This window comes from Opisthocomus hoazin, chromosome 16, assembly GCF_030867145.1.
Source record: "Opisthocomus hoazin isolate bOpiHoa1 chromosome 16, bOpiHoa1.hap1, whole genome shotgun sequence".
Taxonomy (NCBI): Eukaryota; Metazoa; Chordata; class Aves; order Opisthocomiformes; family Opisthocomidae; genus Opisthocomus; species Opisthocomus hoazin.
In genome coordinates, this window is record NC_134429.1 from 20131849 (window position 1) to 20149410 (window position 17562).

Below are 17562 nucleotides of genomic sequence, written 5' to 3' on the forward strand. Positions count from 1 at the left end.
TCACCCAGCAATTGTCATCTGGAGAATTTGTATCACATACACTAGACAACATAATCACCTTTTTTTTAAGGGTATAAAAATGCAGCTAATATGACCTACGACTTCTGGATCACCACAGGCCATGAGTGTTTTACAAGGTTAGAATTACTCTCTCACTAGTTGTGGTCTGGTTTGCCCACCCCTGGGGTGTGTACACAAATGGAGGCTTTGGCTTCATTTGCACATTCTGTAGTCCTATAAAATCACTGTAAAATAGGCAAGTCATTAATTTTTTAAAGATCACAGATTATTTCCACAGTCTAGCGGAAGACGTCCCTGCTCACGGCAGGGGGATAGGAATCAGATGATCTTTAAGGTCCCTTCCAACCTAAACCATTCTATGATTCTATGATTTGTTGTATATAACCTCCTCAGCCCCAACTTTGCATTCAACCATTACAAACTAAACAAAGGAAGAATAAAAACAATACTGAGTTGCACATAAAAAATTGTATGCTGATGCTGAGACACACTGATTGTTTGCATTACCATGCTCTGAAGAACCTCTTTTAATGTGATGTAGCTGTGTCTCCTACAAATCTTCACCAGCAATTCAGTTTGAGTTCCTTCTCCTGTCCTGAGTCTTGAAATACATTGTGTGATGATTCATTCTGCACATCTACTATGCTAAGAAGAGACTTGCTACTTGCAAGTATTGCCAGTCTCAAGAAAGACAGTAGTCAGCAAGCGATTCAGAAGCTTGAATTTAAAAATTTGTCTTGGTACAGGACTAAGTTAGCAACTGCTTCTCAGCAGGGAGTCTCTTAGGACATTAGTCTAAGCAAAGCGCCTAAGCTTTACATGAAAACAAAATCCAAGTCTTGTCGCTAAAACTGTCATTTTGTAATTTTTGAAAAAGGATTAGTACATGAAAGGACAAGCCACTAAATATTCTCGTTTTACAGAATTTACTGTTACTTCCCCTACACCCTTAAACTAAGTGTTCAAACTTCACACGTAGCAGCATGCAGTTTCCACAAGAAGGAAATCCACATGGAAATACTAGAAAATATCAAAACAGCTCATTTATTGTTACATTTTGACATTTTGAGATCTTGGCTCCTATATACAGGCTCCATAATCCTACCACATGATACAACAAATGTCACTGGGGAAAAAATTATCAGGAATTTCTGTTCTCTTTGTTTTAGTGAGCTGGTGTCTTCAGGGAAAGGGATAGTGATCTAGCTAAGTAATGTATTTGAAAATTAGACTTCTAAACGGATAGCCTGAGAAAAAAAGAATCCTGCTTTTCTAAGAGACATAGTTTGTGTAGTTCTCATTGTCCCAGGAGACACGATGCTAGAGCATACAGTTGTTCAAAGTTAGCTAACCTAGAAAAGGCCTACAGTTCAAACTTGATTAAGTGAACTGAAAGCGCAAGACTGATTCTTCCTGGTGCAAGCTGCCATTACATCAATAGCAAATGGAGCTCATTGTTCTGGAGTCTCACAAGAATTCACAAGTGGCCAGTTAACCAGGTCCACCCGTACAAAGACTTCATAGTCCATTCATACCTGCTCATTAAAAAGCGAATTTCAGAGGGCAAATGAAGAGACAAGATCTTGAAAGTCCAGAGAAGAACAAAGCCTTTTTGATTACATGATTTGATTTACCTTTTTGGTCAATACCTAGCAGTTGATCACTTATTTGATACAGGATATAACATCTTAGTTCTGGCTAATAACAAAGAAACCGGCAGCTCCATATTCACTTCGGGACAAAGCAGCAAGCACCTATGCTACTAAGCAGCTCATACATTTACAATACTTGCAGATAAATCACTTTTTTTCATAGCAAGCGGTTTTTCCTTATAGTTAAAAAAAGGCATGTAATAATCCTCAGAAACAACGAAGATCTCCTAAAAATGAGATGGAAAATAACAGAACTATCATTCAGTTGCACTGCAAGGGACTACCAAAGTCAAGAATTCTGGGTACTACTGCCAAAGTCTGTGATCCCTTGTATGACTTTAACCAAGTTTGTGTTTCTCCATCTTTGAACTACAAAATCATCCTTACAGGGACAGTAAATGGTTGCCAGCTTCACAGAGATAAGTTATCATGGTGTTATCAAGAACTTACTGGTTATCACCTCAGCTGATTCACAGTAAACACACAGGTATGCACTAAGCAGGTGGTAAAATGCTAGGTAATTCAACTTATTTATCTTTCATTCAGTTCATTAAGGTAAGACCTGAAAGATCCACTGTGTTCATAGTGAACTGGTGGATCCTGGTGTGAAATTTCGGCCATAACTTCAAGGAATAGAAGGTCTGAGATTCTTTAATGACTGAGGAAAAGTGCCAAAGACTGCTGCTATTGTGCTAATGCTATTCAACAAAATGACTGCACTGTAAGAAAATGTGAAGGAAATCATAAAGCTCATCTCCAAAGAAGGAGCAAAGATGAGGAAGAACCAGAAGTACTCTGAGGGTAAAAAAAGTCAAGATATTACAAGTTGTTAAATGCCACGGACATGCCTTGCAAAGCCACATCCACATTTCCAAAGTGGATTTCTACCCTCAGAGGCTCCTGGGGGTGAACTTCCTTTGACTTTAAGGTGCTTTATCTGCTTTTACTCTGAAGTTTTCTATTTTCTTCAACAGTGGACACTGAAGATAAGGCCTAGTTATGGATTTTGATTCAGTGATGTGAACTAATTCAAGCCCTCCCCTTTATAGATATTGTCAACCTCCGATCCACATGCAAAGGCACTTGACTGAAATTAGGAGGCTTTCAGAGGATTCCTACCTTCACTTCTTCATATAGTGAATCAATGGGCATCAATGTATATGACCAGATAAATACATCAGCATAATTTTCCTAATGCAAATGTTCTCTGTTGCTTGTAATCATTAGATGAATTTGCACAAAAGTGAGTAAGATTTAAAGTTGATACCCAGCTCTTGAAAATTGGTTGTTTGAAGCTGATACATTCTCTACTAGCTTGAGGAGAGTCACTTGGTCTTCTTGAACAAGAATTGCATGAAACAATCTCAACATGTTATTAGAGACAAGATTAAAATAATAATAAAAATTAATTTACTACGTTATTTGATGAAAACTCTTAAACCCCAAACATGTACTGAAAAACAGAACTGATTAAAATTTTTTATCTGTATCCCAAAACTCTACAGATAATATCTCTTTTCTTCTAAAATGTTAACAGTAAGACAACGACCACGACATGGATCTTTAAGTCAATTATTTTCTTGGCTATTAGAAGACTGTAATTTTCAGAACCGAAGCCCCATTTCTTCATGAGAAACATTACAAGGATGACTAGGATGCAAAGACTGAATCCAGCGTCCACTGCATTCAATGGGAAAAATTCCATTGACTTCAGTGTGCCTTGGGTAAGAGCCCTGGCTGTGGGGTTGATCCATTTTTCCTTGCTGATGACTTTGAAAGAATCTTTGTTCTTGGTTTTGGTTTTCTCTGGAAAAATTCAAGAATTTGAAGGCAGGTGTGAGAGTCTGGCCCAAGAATAGGGGCATGGTCACTTCATGGACCACAAGCACATACTGGCCTGTAAAAGATAAGGGAAAGTTGGGAATTAAACATTTCAAATGGGGAAAGAACAAAGCAAAGCTTCCCCCAAACAAAACAGATGCTGTACACAGAGAGAAGTGATAGGACAAAAATTTACAACCACACAAGTATCAAAACAAAGTATGAAAAAAATTATACAATTCCAATGCCAAATTGTTGTATCTGCTAAATCTCAAACAGAAGACAAATGTAATCATTGAGTAGACAGCATGACAGTTTGTGCTACTAATTAGGACTATAATTTATTAGCATATACTGTAATCTCCCTAGACAATATACAGTTAAAATAGTAAAGACACCTCAATGGTAATTTAAACAGTGATTTATTATAACATAGGATTTTCATAATAGCTGGTATATCTGTAAGGACACTTTCTCTCAAAAGCTCTCAGGTAATGAAATAAACAATAGGCCAAGTCCCACCAGCATGTGTACATGTACTCCCCTTTATGCATACGAACAGCGTTAATAGCTCCTATAGGACTACTCATATGTAAAACTGGATGAGTACCAATATATATACACACAACTCCCATGAAAAGCCGCCATGACTGTGCAAGACTAACACAAACAGGGCACCAATCCACTACAGGATTTGTAATAAGAAAAGCAGCGAATAGAGAAAGTTCAACCAAGGACTCTTAAGAAAATGGGCCTAGAATCTGCAGGACGCCAAGTAAAGCAGCCTAACATCTCCTAACATTCAGTATCTCCTGCCTGTATCACATGTTTCTTTGCTTTACTCTGTGCACATAAAAAGAATCAAAACATAGGGTATTTACTCTGCACCTTACGGCAAACCTGTGCTAGCGGGTCTATTTCGGTGTATTACATTATCCAGATAGTAGACTTTTTAAATAGCTGTAGGCCACGTACAGTATAGATCTTGAACTACCATATATTCTGCAATCCGGAGAGACAAAACAAAGTGCAGATTGTTTTTTCTCTGGTATTTTTTGAAGATAACATAGTAATTTAACGTTTTAACCTGAACTGTTTCTCATTAGAGGCTTCTTGGGTTTTTTTTGTTTGCTTTTGTGTTTGTTCGGCGGTTTTTTTTGTTGTTTTAAGTGTAAAAGCTCCTATAACAGGTAAGCAGACAGACAAAAATCAGGATCCCTCAGATTAGACAGAAACATTTTAAACCCTTAAAGAAGTAAAACTGAATGGAATTCATGAATGAATTACTATAGCTCTTCAAGTAATCAATTCCAATCACTACTAATAATATAACTTTCCCTTCAAAGAATTACTTTCACCTTATAAAGTCAAAGCTTGTAACCTCCTTAATCTTTAATAGAGCCTTCAACAATTACTATAAGGCATAGAGGATCTACAAATTGGAAGCCCTGTGCAATTATCTCTTCTTCCAACAGACTCTTTTGACGATCATAAATAACAGTAAAATTACCATAAAAATTAATAGTACTACAGTTAAAGAAAATCATTACGTAAAGGTTTATGAATTTTGCAGCCATTAATAGACATAAGTTAACGAGCCATAGGCTTTCCAGAATATGATACCAGATATTTTTCCACTACTGAAAGTTTCAGAGTTCCAAATCCTTCAGAGGTCACCAACTTCAAAAACAGAATAGAAAGTTACTGTCTAATACTAATGTAAGTAAAAATGAAACAGAAGTATTATAGCAAGTATCATGCATGGCAATTTGAACAGTCTAATAAAACAAGATGAGGAAATCTACCTTGTCAAGAACTTGGAATGAAGACAGCCAAAACTAGAATATTCAAGATGAGTAAATGCATTCTGAACACTCTGCATATTTTAAATTCACATGTACGCAAATCCGTCACTTTAAGCTAGAAGGGAAAGTCAGGATCAAATAATGGAGATATTTATCATGCACCTTGGAAATATGTTCTAAAAAAGGTTATTGACAGAATGTGCATTCTGACTACAGCAAATAAAGCTGATCTTCCGTTGCATTACCCTTGCGCTGTATGCATGCGATGCTTCCAGTTCAAAGTAAGAGACGTATCAAGAAGGCATGACTACTACAGTAACAACGGCCTCTGGTTTTGTCAGTTGTGCTTTTAAAGAAATGGCAAATATCTGAGTTTTCAAAATGACCGACAAAACTCACTACAGCACAAGAAACAAGAATACACCATTCATTTTAAGGAAAAAAAAGGGGTTTTTTTTTTTTTTTTTTCATCTTTTCCCTCCAGTCAGGAGACAATAGTATTTCCCTTTGGACAATAACTGTCAATTTTGTGACTTCAACAAGCAGGTACAACCTCAGCAGTGTAACTCAAGTGACATTATTTGACGTGAACTGATGATCTGGACCCAGTGGACAGCACACTGCACTGCTTCTCCTATTCCTCTGCAGCTTTAAGAACAAACATTTATGCACACCTTCTCATGCTATTGTCATATTTATTTTCAAAGTAAACTCCAATGAAAGCTTCCTTTCATATGTGACTTTGCTTGTTGGTGTCATAAGAGCAGGACACTGAAGGCCCCCCCAGTATTTTTTATAATCATGTACAAGATAAATACAATGGTTCTGGAGAATATCAGAAACAACAGAATCCCAATAAAAAGTAGCACTCAAAATTGTCAGATGTATGACATATTAGACACTTAATCAAGACACTAAAGATAAATGTTTTGAAAGACAAAGTTATAGGAAAATTTTACCAGTTTTCTTTACTAATCCTAGAAGTAATTTAATAATTGAGGTAATCTTAATGATAAATACATTCAGTCCTGAAATTACACTATAAACCAGCTTCTACAGCTTTCAGTTGATGAATATGACCACACAGACAGGGAAAAAGAGATCTTTACCTTGTAATGTTGTAGAAATCTTTATGAGGTGCTGATCCTTTTGTAGCTCATGTTCTTTGGATGTCATGTGAGATCTAAAGATTAGAATAAATATATTATTACTACCAATAATGACACTCACATGTTGATGAGAGCTTGTTGTTATTAGCTCATAAAGTTCAAGACTCTTCCTCCTGTAAGTTGTTTTGTACTGTTCACTTGAATGTGAACTTGGCCACTTTCAACAATATAATAACAAGCTTCAGATCCTTTAGGCTGGATTTTCAAAAGCATTCAGTATCCTGCAGCCATGTTGCTGCCTTTGTCAAAGTAAGCCAAATATTACCAGCTGATGTAACAATTCAAATGGGGTAAACATTTGTCAGCTAAAAAAATTTTACTTTGAAAATTATAAACAACTAAGCAACTAACAAGTACTACCCAACTCAGTCACAACCACGTTACCCTGTAGACCACAAAGCCATGCATATTAAAGCAGTATACATCATCTTCACCTTTTATAGTATACATGTTGATACTTCAGCGTACAGAACACCTTGTACATAAGAAAGCTTAAAACATATTGAAAAAGCCAGTATTTAAATAGTTATCCTTGTATTTTGTAAAAATAAACACTTCTCACTACTGATGAGCAATGAAAATGAAATAGGTTATCTCCTCTTCTACCATTTATTCAACTTCTTTCCTACTTGAAAGTTATTAGGACACACATAACAAAGCACACAAAAACATGATTTTTAGGAGGGTATTTAATTGTGTGCTTATGTCCCATCAAAAACAGACTGACATAGTGACACCACATTGTACTTCACAGGAAGATGGATTTAAAGGGGATTATGTGCTTAACTTTTTGTTTTACCAGCATTTTAACATGATCATTGAAAAACTTGGCAATTAAAAGATTTTCATCCTAGAGGAGAAAGCTTCAAGACTGTTCTATAACATATGGTATGAGATAGTATAGGAGTAGTATTTAAAAAAAAAATATCAATTTGAGATCCACTACTGAATGCAAGTGATGGTAAGAATCATATAAAATGAACAAAATAGCTTATACAACCTAGTTACCTTGTTACACTTAGATTACAATTACAAAACTCGGATACCACATCTTAAAGACATACTTACACATTCAAACTTTACATGTTTTTTTTAATGGTAAAACACTAAAGACAAAAGATAAAAACGGCTTCACTTTAAAGGAGGGAGAAAAAAAAAAAGATACATCCCAAGAGTCAAGTTAAAGATTCAGAAGTCAGGGCTAGGAGGGAAAAGGAAGATAAATAATTTAGCACTAAGCATAACTAAAGCCTGTCAGTCTGCCAATTTTAAGAGAAATAAAAAGGTTTACAAGGATCCTGAGAGTTTTTACAGAACCTCTAGGGTTTTGAAAAAATAAATCCAGAAGAAAAGAGTTCTGAAGTATTCTGCATAAATAGATCTTAAAGACACTGATTAGACTGTGAGAATAATGGTATGGAAAGATTCCTTTAGTTCAAAATGAGATTGTTCTCTGGTGTTACTGTCTTCCCTCACAGCTGCATCGCCTTGTCAGACACCAGGAAAGATGTGCTTATGGAAGACCAATGCATACCAGTACCATTGTATATAATATATATAAGCCTATGCTTGGCATTAAACGTACAGGCACTGCACAACATATAGACAGTTATTCTTTTAAGATGAACCACATGTTCATGCTTAAATACCAATTCTGATTGCCCTTGAGTTGAGTAATTTCTGTGTTTCAGAGTGTCAATATTCATAACTTCACATAAGACAATTAAGCAAATAAAAATCTCAGTAAGCCTTGGCCACTCACTGTTTTTTGGGAGCGGGGAAGAAAGGGGAACTCACATTATTTTCTTCTACTTCAAATTTATTTTTTTGCTCTTACTCATTTATTGCAACAAGAATATACATTGAGGTCCTTTGAATTGCATAAAAATAGGAGTTAAACTGCAAAACTTGCACCTATGTGAAAAATTTTAATTCTATATCATGATCACTTTTTACTTCAAACTAAGACGTAACCTTGTATTTCATTGCTCAGACAATGTGAACTGTAGGAGAATCACAGAAAGGAACCAAGTTCATTTAAGACAAAGCAATTTTGAATTGCATTGATTACAGTGATCAGTCTATCACTTTAATGTCATCTCAGCTGGCATGTATTAAAAAGACATACATGTGACAACTCATTGAACCTTAACACTGTAGCTGAGATAAAAAGTCTATTTGCAAAGGAAAATTACTTCTTTAATTAGAAATGGAGTATCATTTTCTCTTTTCTTTGTTAGAACTTCAGCAGCCACAGATCAAATATATCATGGGAAGGGTTGTAGAATCTGCCATCTAGTTTGATTTAAAAGTCTTCATAGTTAATCATTCCAAGTTGTACAAATGAGATAAGAAAGAAAACAGGTATATTCCACCTGTACGAAGGCACTCCAACTCGCTATTGCTTAGGAAAGGTCTCAGAAGGGAGTGCTTTACTTCTTGCTGGACTCTGCCAGCAGACAGAAGTTAAGGGTCACTACTACTACAAGTCCCTCTTTACACATTGAATAAAGCAGCAAACAAAAATTGTTCCACAGACCTTCTGTCAGATTTTTAATGAGTTAACTATGGCTAGCCATATACCTTCCTAAGGACAAACTCTTTAATACAAGTATTTGCCAAACAAGAATCCAGCAAGTATTTGCCAAAGAGTATACTGTAGAAATAACTGAATCTTGTCAGTCACTTAATGTGTATGGAAACAATACATCTCAGTCTACCAGAAGATATTCCACAAGCAGATAAAATGATACATGTGTCTGATATACTGTGAACGACTTACTGTTCTATAAATTCCTGGAGGACTCCTTGTTGATGAACAGAATTTTGAAGCCAAGTAATTTAATCTGTGGACCTATAAAATCCAATTTTTAACATTCTGCTTTCTCTTTGTACAAATCCAAAATTATGCATTTGGAAAACCTTCCACTTCATAAGATGTCTCTTAGTTCTAGGGATAGTCAGCCTGACTCTCTGCTAGAGGTGAATCTCTCTACAAACTGAACTGCCTTCATTTTATAAACTGTATTAATGATTTCCTACCAATCTCTCCAAAACGCAGGGGCATCTCCACACTCTACATGTGTGTTCTACCAGTCTTTCTACTGTTGTCAGCATCATGACCTTTGGGAAACAAACATAATGCTAAGTTCGCATGACTTCTCAGAAACTGCTATTCTGGTTTCAACTTTGGCTACTATCTTACTGCTGCACTAGTAGTTCTGTTTGATACTCTAAAGGCATGTCATTCAACAGATACGGGTTTAACTTTAGTTTTCAGGATGAAAATCACAAACTACTACTAAGGTGGACTACACAAGTAAATCTACACATTCTTGTGGAAGTGGACTTGTTACGTCAAGTGGAATGAATTCTGGATAATTAACCCGCATTCTTTTCCCCATCAATTAAAATCAGAAAAATTCAATGCACTGCTCATTTCTTAGCTAAATACAGAGTCTATATGGTAAAAAATACCCAAACGTAATGATTATTTACAACAATGGTGTTCAGAACCTTGAACTGTTTAGATTCTTTTGTGCAGTATGTAACCTTTAGGATTTACTTAAATTGCTGCCTAGAAATAAACTACCAGTTACTCATCATCTAGTCATAAAAATAACTTAATTGAACTGCTGTTAGATATTTAATTGCCTTCACAATGTTTGTACAGCATTTGTCTATAAAGCTTTAGATAATATTGCCTTAATTCATCTGAGTAAACTATCAATTCCCTTACAACAGACAAAAATCTGCATTCCTGTTTTAACTTTCCCCAGGGTACAAATGAAAACTTTCGGGTTTCAGATCTTTACTTGATTTTGCTATAAACTCTCTTTATGCCAATGCAAGTTGTCACAGATGATGGCTACTGAAACACTTAAGTGTGTGTTCCAGCCATTATTCAGGGAACTGGAGCTGTGCAAGAATTCCCTGCACAAGCTCTGAAAATTTAGCCCTCAAACATCTAAAAATGCAGAATTCATTGGCTGTGATAATTCTTCATAGCAAATAATTTTCATCTTTAACTAGACTCAACTGGTGAAACACTCAGCTGTTATCAATCAGTGAAAGTAATTTCAACATGATTGGCTATTTTACACAAGATACATATCTAGCTCATATTTTCTAGTTCTGTTTGAAATAGCTCTATACAAACATGTAGAAGTGTAAATTAATAATTCGTGTGTTGCAGTGTAAGGAAAGGAACCAGCACGTGTAGAATTTGAGGTTTAACCTCTAAAACTGGGCAAGAAGATCTGAACAGGGATACCAGAAGCATGACTGTTCATCTGAAACGGAGAATTTGGGCCCCAAAGGTTAGGCTGAGATTAAGGAGAATTCCTAGTCTTAGTATGTGTTACTGTTTAAGTGGTATTTTGACAGAGAGCTATGTATTCACAAATATAAATAGCGAGCCTAAATCAGCAAATTCTATGTAAAGATATTGCTTGATGTCTAGAACTTTATGAAATAATTCCAAATACTTTAGAAGTACAAAAAGTTTCTCTTCATGATAATGCAACAATTTGAGTTCAGTGATTTTTCTATTATTAGTTTACAAAAGGTAAATTATGTATAGAACATAAGGACCATACAACACAACAACAGAAACCAAGAGTCCCAGTATCCAGAACTACTGCTCTAAATACAGGATACAGTTTCTGGACAGAAAGGACGACTTCTATGAAAAAAAATTAATGGATGGAACTCTTATCTGCTCCAATTCCAGAGTTTCATGTAGGATGATGCTAATATCATCTAATAATATCAGGATCAAAGATGAGTGGAATAAAACTTCCAATTTTAGATGCTCTTTATCTGCAGGTGTGAATGTATAATGAATTCTCACCACTGGCTCCCTATTATAAATCCAATGATTTTGTACTCTATGACAGCAGTTTCTACAATTTTCTTTTGGCACAACCTGCTTGGAATACACGACAAAACAGCAGGGTGCCAAAACATTTTTCTAAATTATCTACTTTGCAAGACAGCTACCAAGTGTGACCCTGATGAATCTTATCATTACTCTTGGAATAGAATAAACACGAAAGAAAGTACCCACATATCATTTACTCTAGCGAGCATTTCTTTGTTTCTTTTACATACTACTTCACATCCACACCAAGGTATTAATTCCAACATACAAAGCATTTTAAACCCAGGTTAAATAAAAAAAAAACATTATTGGTTAGGATAGAATTGCACTATGCTTATTTTTGAATCCTGCTGTCTCAGACAAGTGTAATGAATCATTTGATGTCATTTCAATTACCATGTTGCTCTGATCAACTGAATTACTCTTCCTATCCATTCCTTGTATGGAACTCTCTAAATTAGAGTTTGTCCATTTTCCAGTGGATAAACCCATCCTCTGGCAGACTATACAGGTCAGGATTTGACAAGACTCAAGCTACGGAATAAAGCTGGATGACACTAACTGAATATCAGATCATTTCAGTGGCATAGAGGGGCATGTCACTGCAATCTCTAGTGACGATTCAGTGTTTACTTGAACTGGGAAGAAGTGTTTAGGTGCAAAAACTACATCAAAAATGGGGAGCGGATCATTATACATCTTCCAAAAAAATAGCTCTGAGTTTAGGTAGTTGCAATACAGATTTCCAAAGACTTCCTCTATTTTTTTAATCTTAGCATGACATGCCTTGCTGCAAACATCAATACAGACAATGCGGATTAGCAGAAGCACTAAGAAAGGTTCCTGAGGCATACATGCAAGTGAAGGAAAAGTGAACATAAAGAGAGTTAACTGTGGTTTGTTCTCTCCTCCTTTCTCAGTCTAGGAACCCTTCCATATGCTGTGTTCTATTTATTATTTCTGCATTGCATCAGGAGGGAAATATTCACACTGAGCCACAGGGATTAAAGACTGAAGCTCTAGAGAAGTCAGATCACATCCGTCATATCCAGCTGTTTTCAATTCCAACACCTCACACCTGCTTTTATTTATTATTCCTGGGCCAGACAAGACCAGGCTCATTTTTCAATCTTTAAAAGCTTTTTAAAGAAAAGACACAGATCAGTCTATTCTCTTCCCTTTTGCCTTTGCAATAGCCCACCAAGACAATACTAAAACAAACTCCTGACACGGCGAGGATCCAACCTAGTTGGAAGCCACGCGAACACCGAGGTGGACAGCTCCCGCTCCTCTCCCAGCGTGGTGACAACACGGCAAGATGGATCAGAAACACCATCAACTACGAAAATCGGTTGTTGGCATAGACTCTTAACCCCATTTACTGCCACAGATTTCAACTGCCTTGTTTTCAATTTACACTGGAAATGGACTCAAGAGGTTTGGGTGGCTGTGAATTAACAAACTAATTCACATACTACTTTATGCAGTAGGATCTCCACTTCTACTTACTTCAAGCAACGGTTCCACAGAGCCTGTTTGTTGGCACTCCAGCTGAATTGCTATCCTATTCTCTCTCAGGAGATCACACTGCCTCAGCATCTGATCGTCCTTTTTATCAAGTAATTTTTCCAGACACTCATAAGTCATTCTTTTTACAATCTTCTCTCATGTCACAGAGTAGTCTTACATTAGGATCTTTCTAATTAACTGCTCAACAGTAATTATTTGGTCACATTTAAAATGCAAACCAAATGTACCAGATGACTTTGCACTTGCTGCACGAACACTTTCCCATTTGCAATTTGTCCCATATACCTAGCATACCAGACTATTATTCTATGGAGCGAACTTGCACCTTGTTTGCAATTCATTCAGTTGTTACAGGGGAAACATTCTGCTGCTTCCCTTCTTTGCAAGCTGATGATCAGGATATCCAGAGTAGCCAGACTATCCAACTCAAACACTATGCTGTAAATAAGCACAAGCACCAGAACCCCACAACAGAACACAGAGACACAGTGGCGACAGTGGAAGCCAATGAGAACACAGCTAGTTGCTTCTGAAAAATCTTACTCTTGAATACATCTTGCTTTCTTGCTAAGTGAGAGTATGGATGGAACACGATGCAGATGAAGTGGTAATACTGCTTAAACATAAGCACTAAATACAGATATTTCCGTTCTACACTCCTGCATACAAACAAAACCTACCAAAATTATTTTCTGTATGTTTCCTGTACCACTGAAGATTCTCCACTGCTCCCACCCTACCTTCCATACATTTGCTCAAGCCATACAAACCAGTATTTTCAGTATCTAAGCTCCTTCGTCTACCTCCACATGATGCCATCCCTGAAAATCTCTCTTTAAAACTAACAGTTCCCAAGCAGTTTCCCTTACCGCTTTGGAGGCTGCCTTAGCACTCTGCATGACTCCATAGTGTTTGTCTGTGTGAACTGTAACGGTCAGCGAGCAGTGAGCATGAATCCTGCAAAGGAACACTATGAAGAATCAACAGAAAGGAGGAACAAGGCAATTCCTTGTTGAGGACAAGAGCAGATCTATGAAGTTTATGCTGCAGACGTTAACTCTTACCTTCCTCGGACTAGTATTCCCAGATACGCAAATGCGTTCAGTACAAAGCGTGATGCACCTCGGGCCTTTTCAGTACACTCAATCCTTCTTTCTCGGGAAAAGTTGCACTGTGAATGGTATAAATAATGACTTGAAAATTAAAGAATAACAGTATTGCTGTTTCCAAACCCATCATAAATTTACCATTCCAGAATACCATAACAGCGACATTTTGCTTTAGAAACTTAGAATTACAATCCCTCCTCCTTTCTCAAGGATATCTTCATGTGTTATCCACTTATGCCCCAATTCTAGCAGTAAGTGCTTTCTTTTGGACTTCCAGACACAAACTTCGACTTCAGTTCATTGCTGAACTTAAGTTTGGCAGGAGTGGCAAGAGTGCTGATTCAAGGCAACACTTCATTTAATAATTTGTATCATATTTTATTTTCAGATTTATCCACAATGTATCCTCAAGAAGAAAATATGGAGTTTTTGTGGGTTTTTTAAATAGGGCAGTAAGTTCTCAACAAATGCACACCACTAGCAACAGCCAATGTTGCTTTACGAGCCAACATGCAGCAGTCAATAAAAACACCATCGAAATCTGCTCAGTTTGTTAATTTTCTCTGTATTCAACTGCTCACAGAATAGAAATTAAAGTTGTTCTGTCTTTTTTAAGCAAGCTTTGATATTGTGCTATCTTTTAAAGAGAAGATATACCAGCCAACCACAACAACAATTCTAAAACACTAAAAAAACCCTGGAAAACTTCTGTCCTCTTCCTGTTCTGTAAAAGACCAATGACTTTGATCTACAGCCAGGGAGTCATTTCAAATATTCTTGATCTAGCATGGATGGTGATCACTCAACTCCTGTTATTATCTTTAGCAAGTTATTCCATAGCTATATACACCTCATTTTTTGAATTTGCCAAGTAGATACAAACTCTTCCCACATCAAATGAAACAGGCCCTTAAGTTCATAAAACATCTGAAATTGCTGCATGAAATTTAGCACTGAAACACACAGTCTTATCATCTCTAACAATAAAATACATCAGGAAGTGCTGAATACATTTGCTTTAGAACACAACTCTGCCCTACTACTCTATAAAAAATAAAGGATGCTCCATAACAAGGACAATCATCAGGCTGAATTCAAAACCGAACTGATTCATTAAAATCTGGATAGCATGCAATAAAACGTACCTATAGTTGCCATAACACTGATGTGCTGTAAATACTATCCAGTTTTTGGAAGAGTAATGTACAATTACTAGACAGACATCAAGGCAATTGCCCATGATACAATGTTAAAAAAATAGATTGTACGGTTTGCAGTAGCATCAAGTCTCTATTCAAGTGTAAAAAAATTAATTGACTCCATCTGTATTGGCCTAATGACTGATTAAATGACTAATCACGGAAGTCTTAATTAAAATCATTTTTCTGTACAGAAGAGGATGGAGGGAGGAAGGCAATCATTAATGTGTTATAATGTATGTCAGATTCCATTTGTGCCATTTACTAACAGCTATCAAATGAGTAATTATGCACAAGGTCATTCTGTAAACTTTCTGCATACATCAGACTGATTGGATTAGGGCTTGGTGCTTGGCTAGGTTCTGCCTGTGGCTGCTTTTTTCCAATCACAAACCAGGTAATTAATATTGCTCAGAATAAATAATAAAGGAAGCTGACATTTCCTCCTCCATCTTCGCACCAGCCAACCCAGTCAAAGATTCATACACAACTTTCATACGTTGGTGGGTAAAGTCCCACACCTCATACGTTAAATCAGCCCATCCTCCTCAGTTAGTCATTATTCTTCACAAATTGACAGGGATCTCCATCACACAGTGAAATGCTGTAATACGCAAGGAATTTTCCCTGCATGATTAAAATGACCAGGCAATTACAAGAATCCCTTCCAAGTAAAGCAAGCTGGCAGTATAATATTAAAAGATTATTTTAAGTTTTATTTTCCAGTCACCTGACTACCCTAATGCACAGTGACCTTTGCTATGGAAAAATAACAAGCTGCTTCCACCTCAACAGCTGAGACCAATCTATTTAAAACAATGCATTAAAATGAGTAATGGAATAAAAAAGTGCGTCTGGAGACTAGACAAACCAACCTGTCACTTGCATACAACTCATACATAGGACCTACACTTTTATGAGACACTGCTTATAAAATGTTGAAGTCCGAAGTATAAATTGTAACACAGAAAATATTTTGTTTGCAGACTGCTGTCCTGAAGTTTCCAGAAAATTCTTATTTGCAACCTCAGCAAGTCTGCCATATCACTAGCTGCAACGATTTTGCATATCCCAGATGACAATACACTAACTCGTATATAAAACAATGCTTTTTATAAAACTAGCTACACCTTAACGGGGCAAAAAAGAAGTTGGTATAGCCTTTTCACTATTATCACTGTAAATATTGCTTTCCTTCGAAATCCTGAAATCAAATGTGTGGCACTGATGTGAGTTACAGCTGCAGAATTAGGTGCCAAAGAAGTTCTAGTTCTTCTAAAATAACTGAATCATCTTTTAGTGCGGAATAAGTTTCTTACATTACTGTTGCCTCTTTTACCTAAACAGAAGTATTCTGGCCAACAATCCTGACAGAAAAGACCTCTGTGGTGGCACTGAAAATGGACATCCCCCTGTGAACATCCAATGTGCTGCCTTAAAGCGTACCCAACTGATTACAAATAGTGCTTAGAATATGGATGAAGAAGCTAATGGGACAAAAAAAAAGGATGAAAAGAATCTTTAGTCATGACTGTGTAACATCCAATTACACTTCTGGCATGATCAAACAGTACCCTGTCTAAGCTATTCAAAGTCACCCAAGTCCCAGAAAAATACATGTAAAGCTGTATCAGCCAGATTCATCCAGATCTCAAGTAAATACATACATAAATTAGTTTGAATTAATTATAACAGTGTGGTCAAACTTGACCCTACTTACAACAAAACTGAAGAAAATCAAAATATGTGTCAACAAATCTCTGCCTGCAATAACTGTCAGTGTCACATACGAAAGAAGTTTGTTTTACTAATAAAGGAAATAGAAATGACTGATAAGATTTACAATTAAATTCAGCTATTCTATAAACCTCATTCAGAGTTTTAAGGTATCTCTCAAGGCTTAAAACCAGCATTGAGACTCAAACGTGCCACCCAACTTCTAGGGAATTAGTTTTATCTTCATTTGAAGACTCATACATTTAAAACAACCACAAAATCCATCACCACCAAACCAGAACACTCCAAAATAAACAACATACATATGGCACAGTAAATCTTTCAAAACTCGAAGATATTTTTATGGAATAATTCAACACAATCTGCCCTATTCTGCTAATGCAAATGAAAACTTGCACAACTACCTAAATTACAGGGTGGTGTGCCATTCTTAATCTTCACAGAAATGTAGGAGTTCCTGTTTCAATCATTTCTATTGTTTGAAATACGCCAGATGATAATGGAGTGGCTGCTACTGCAGGCAGAGACTGACTTCGAGGTGAAGCTAGCTAATGACTCAATGTACGACTTACTGTAGGTTTGAAGGAATTACTACACAGTGGTGAAGATCGATGTGCGAGGCAGCTGCAAGTACATT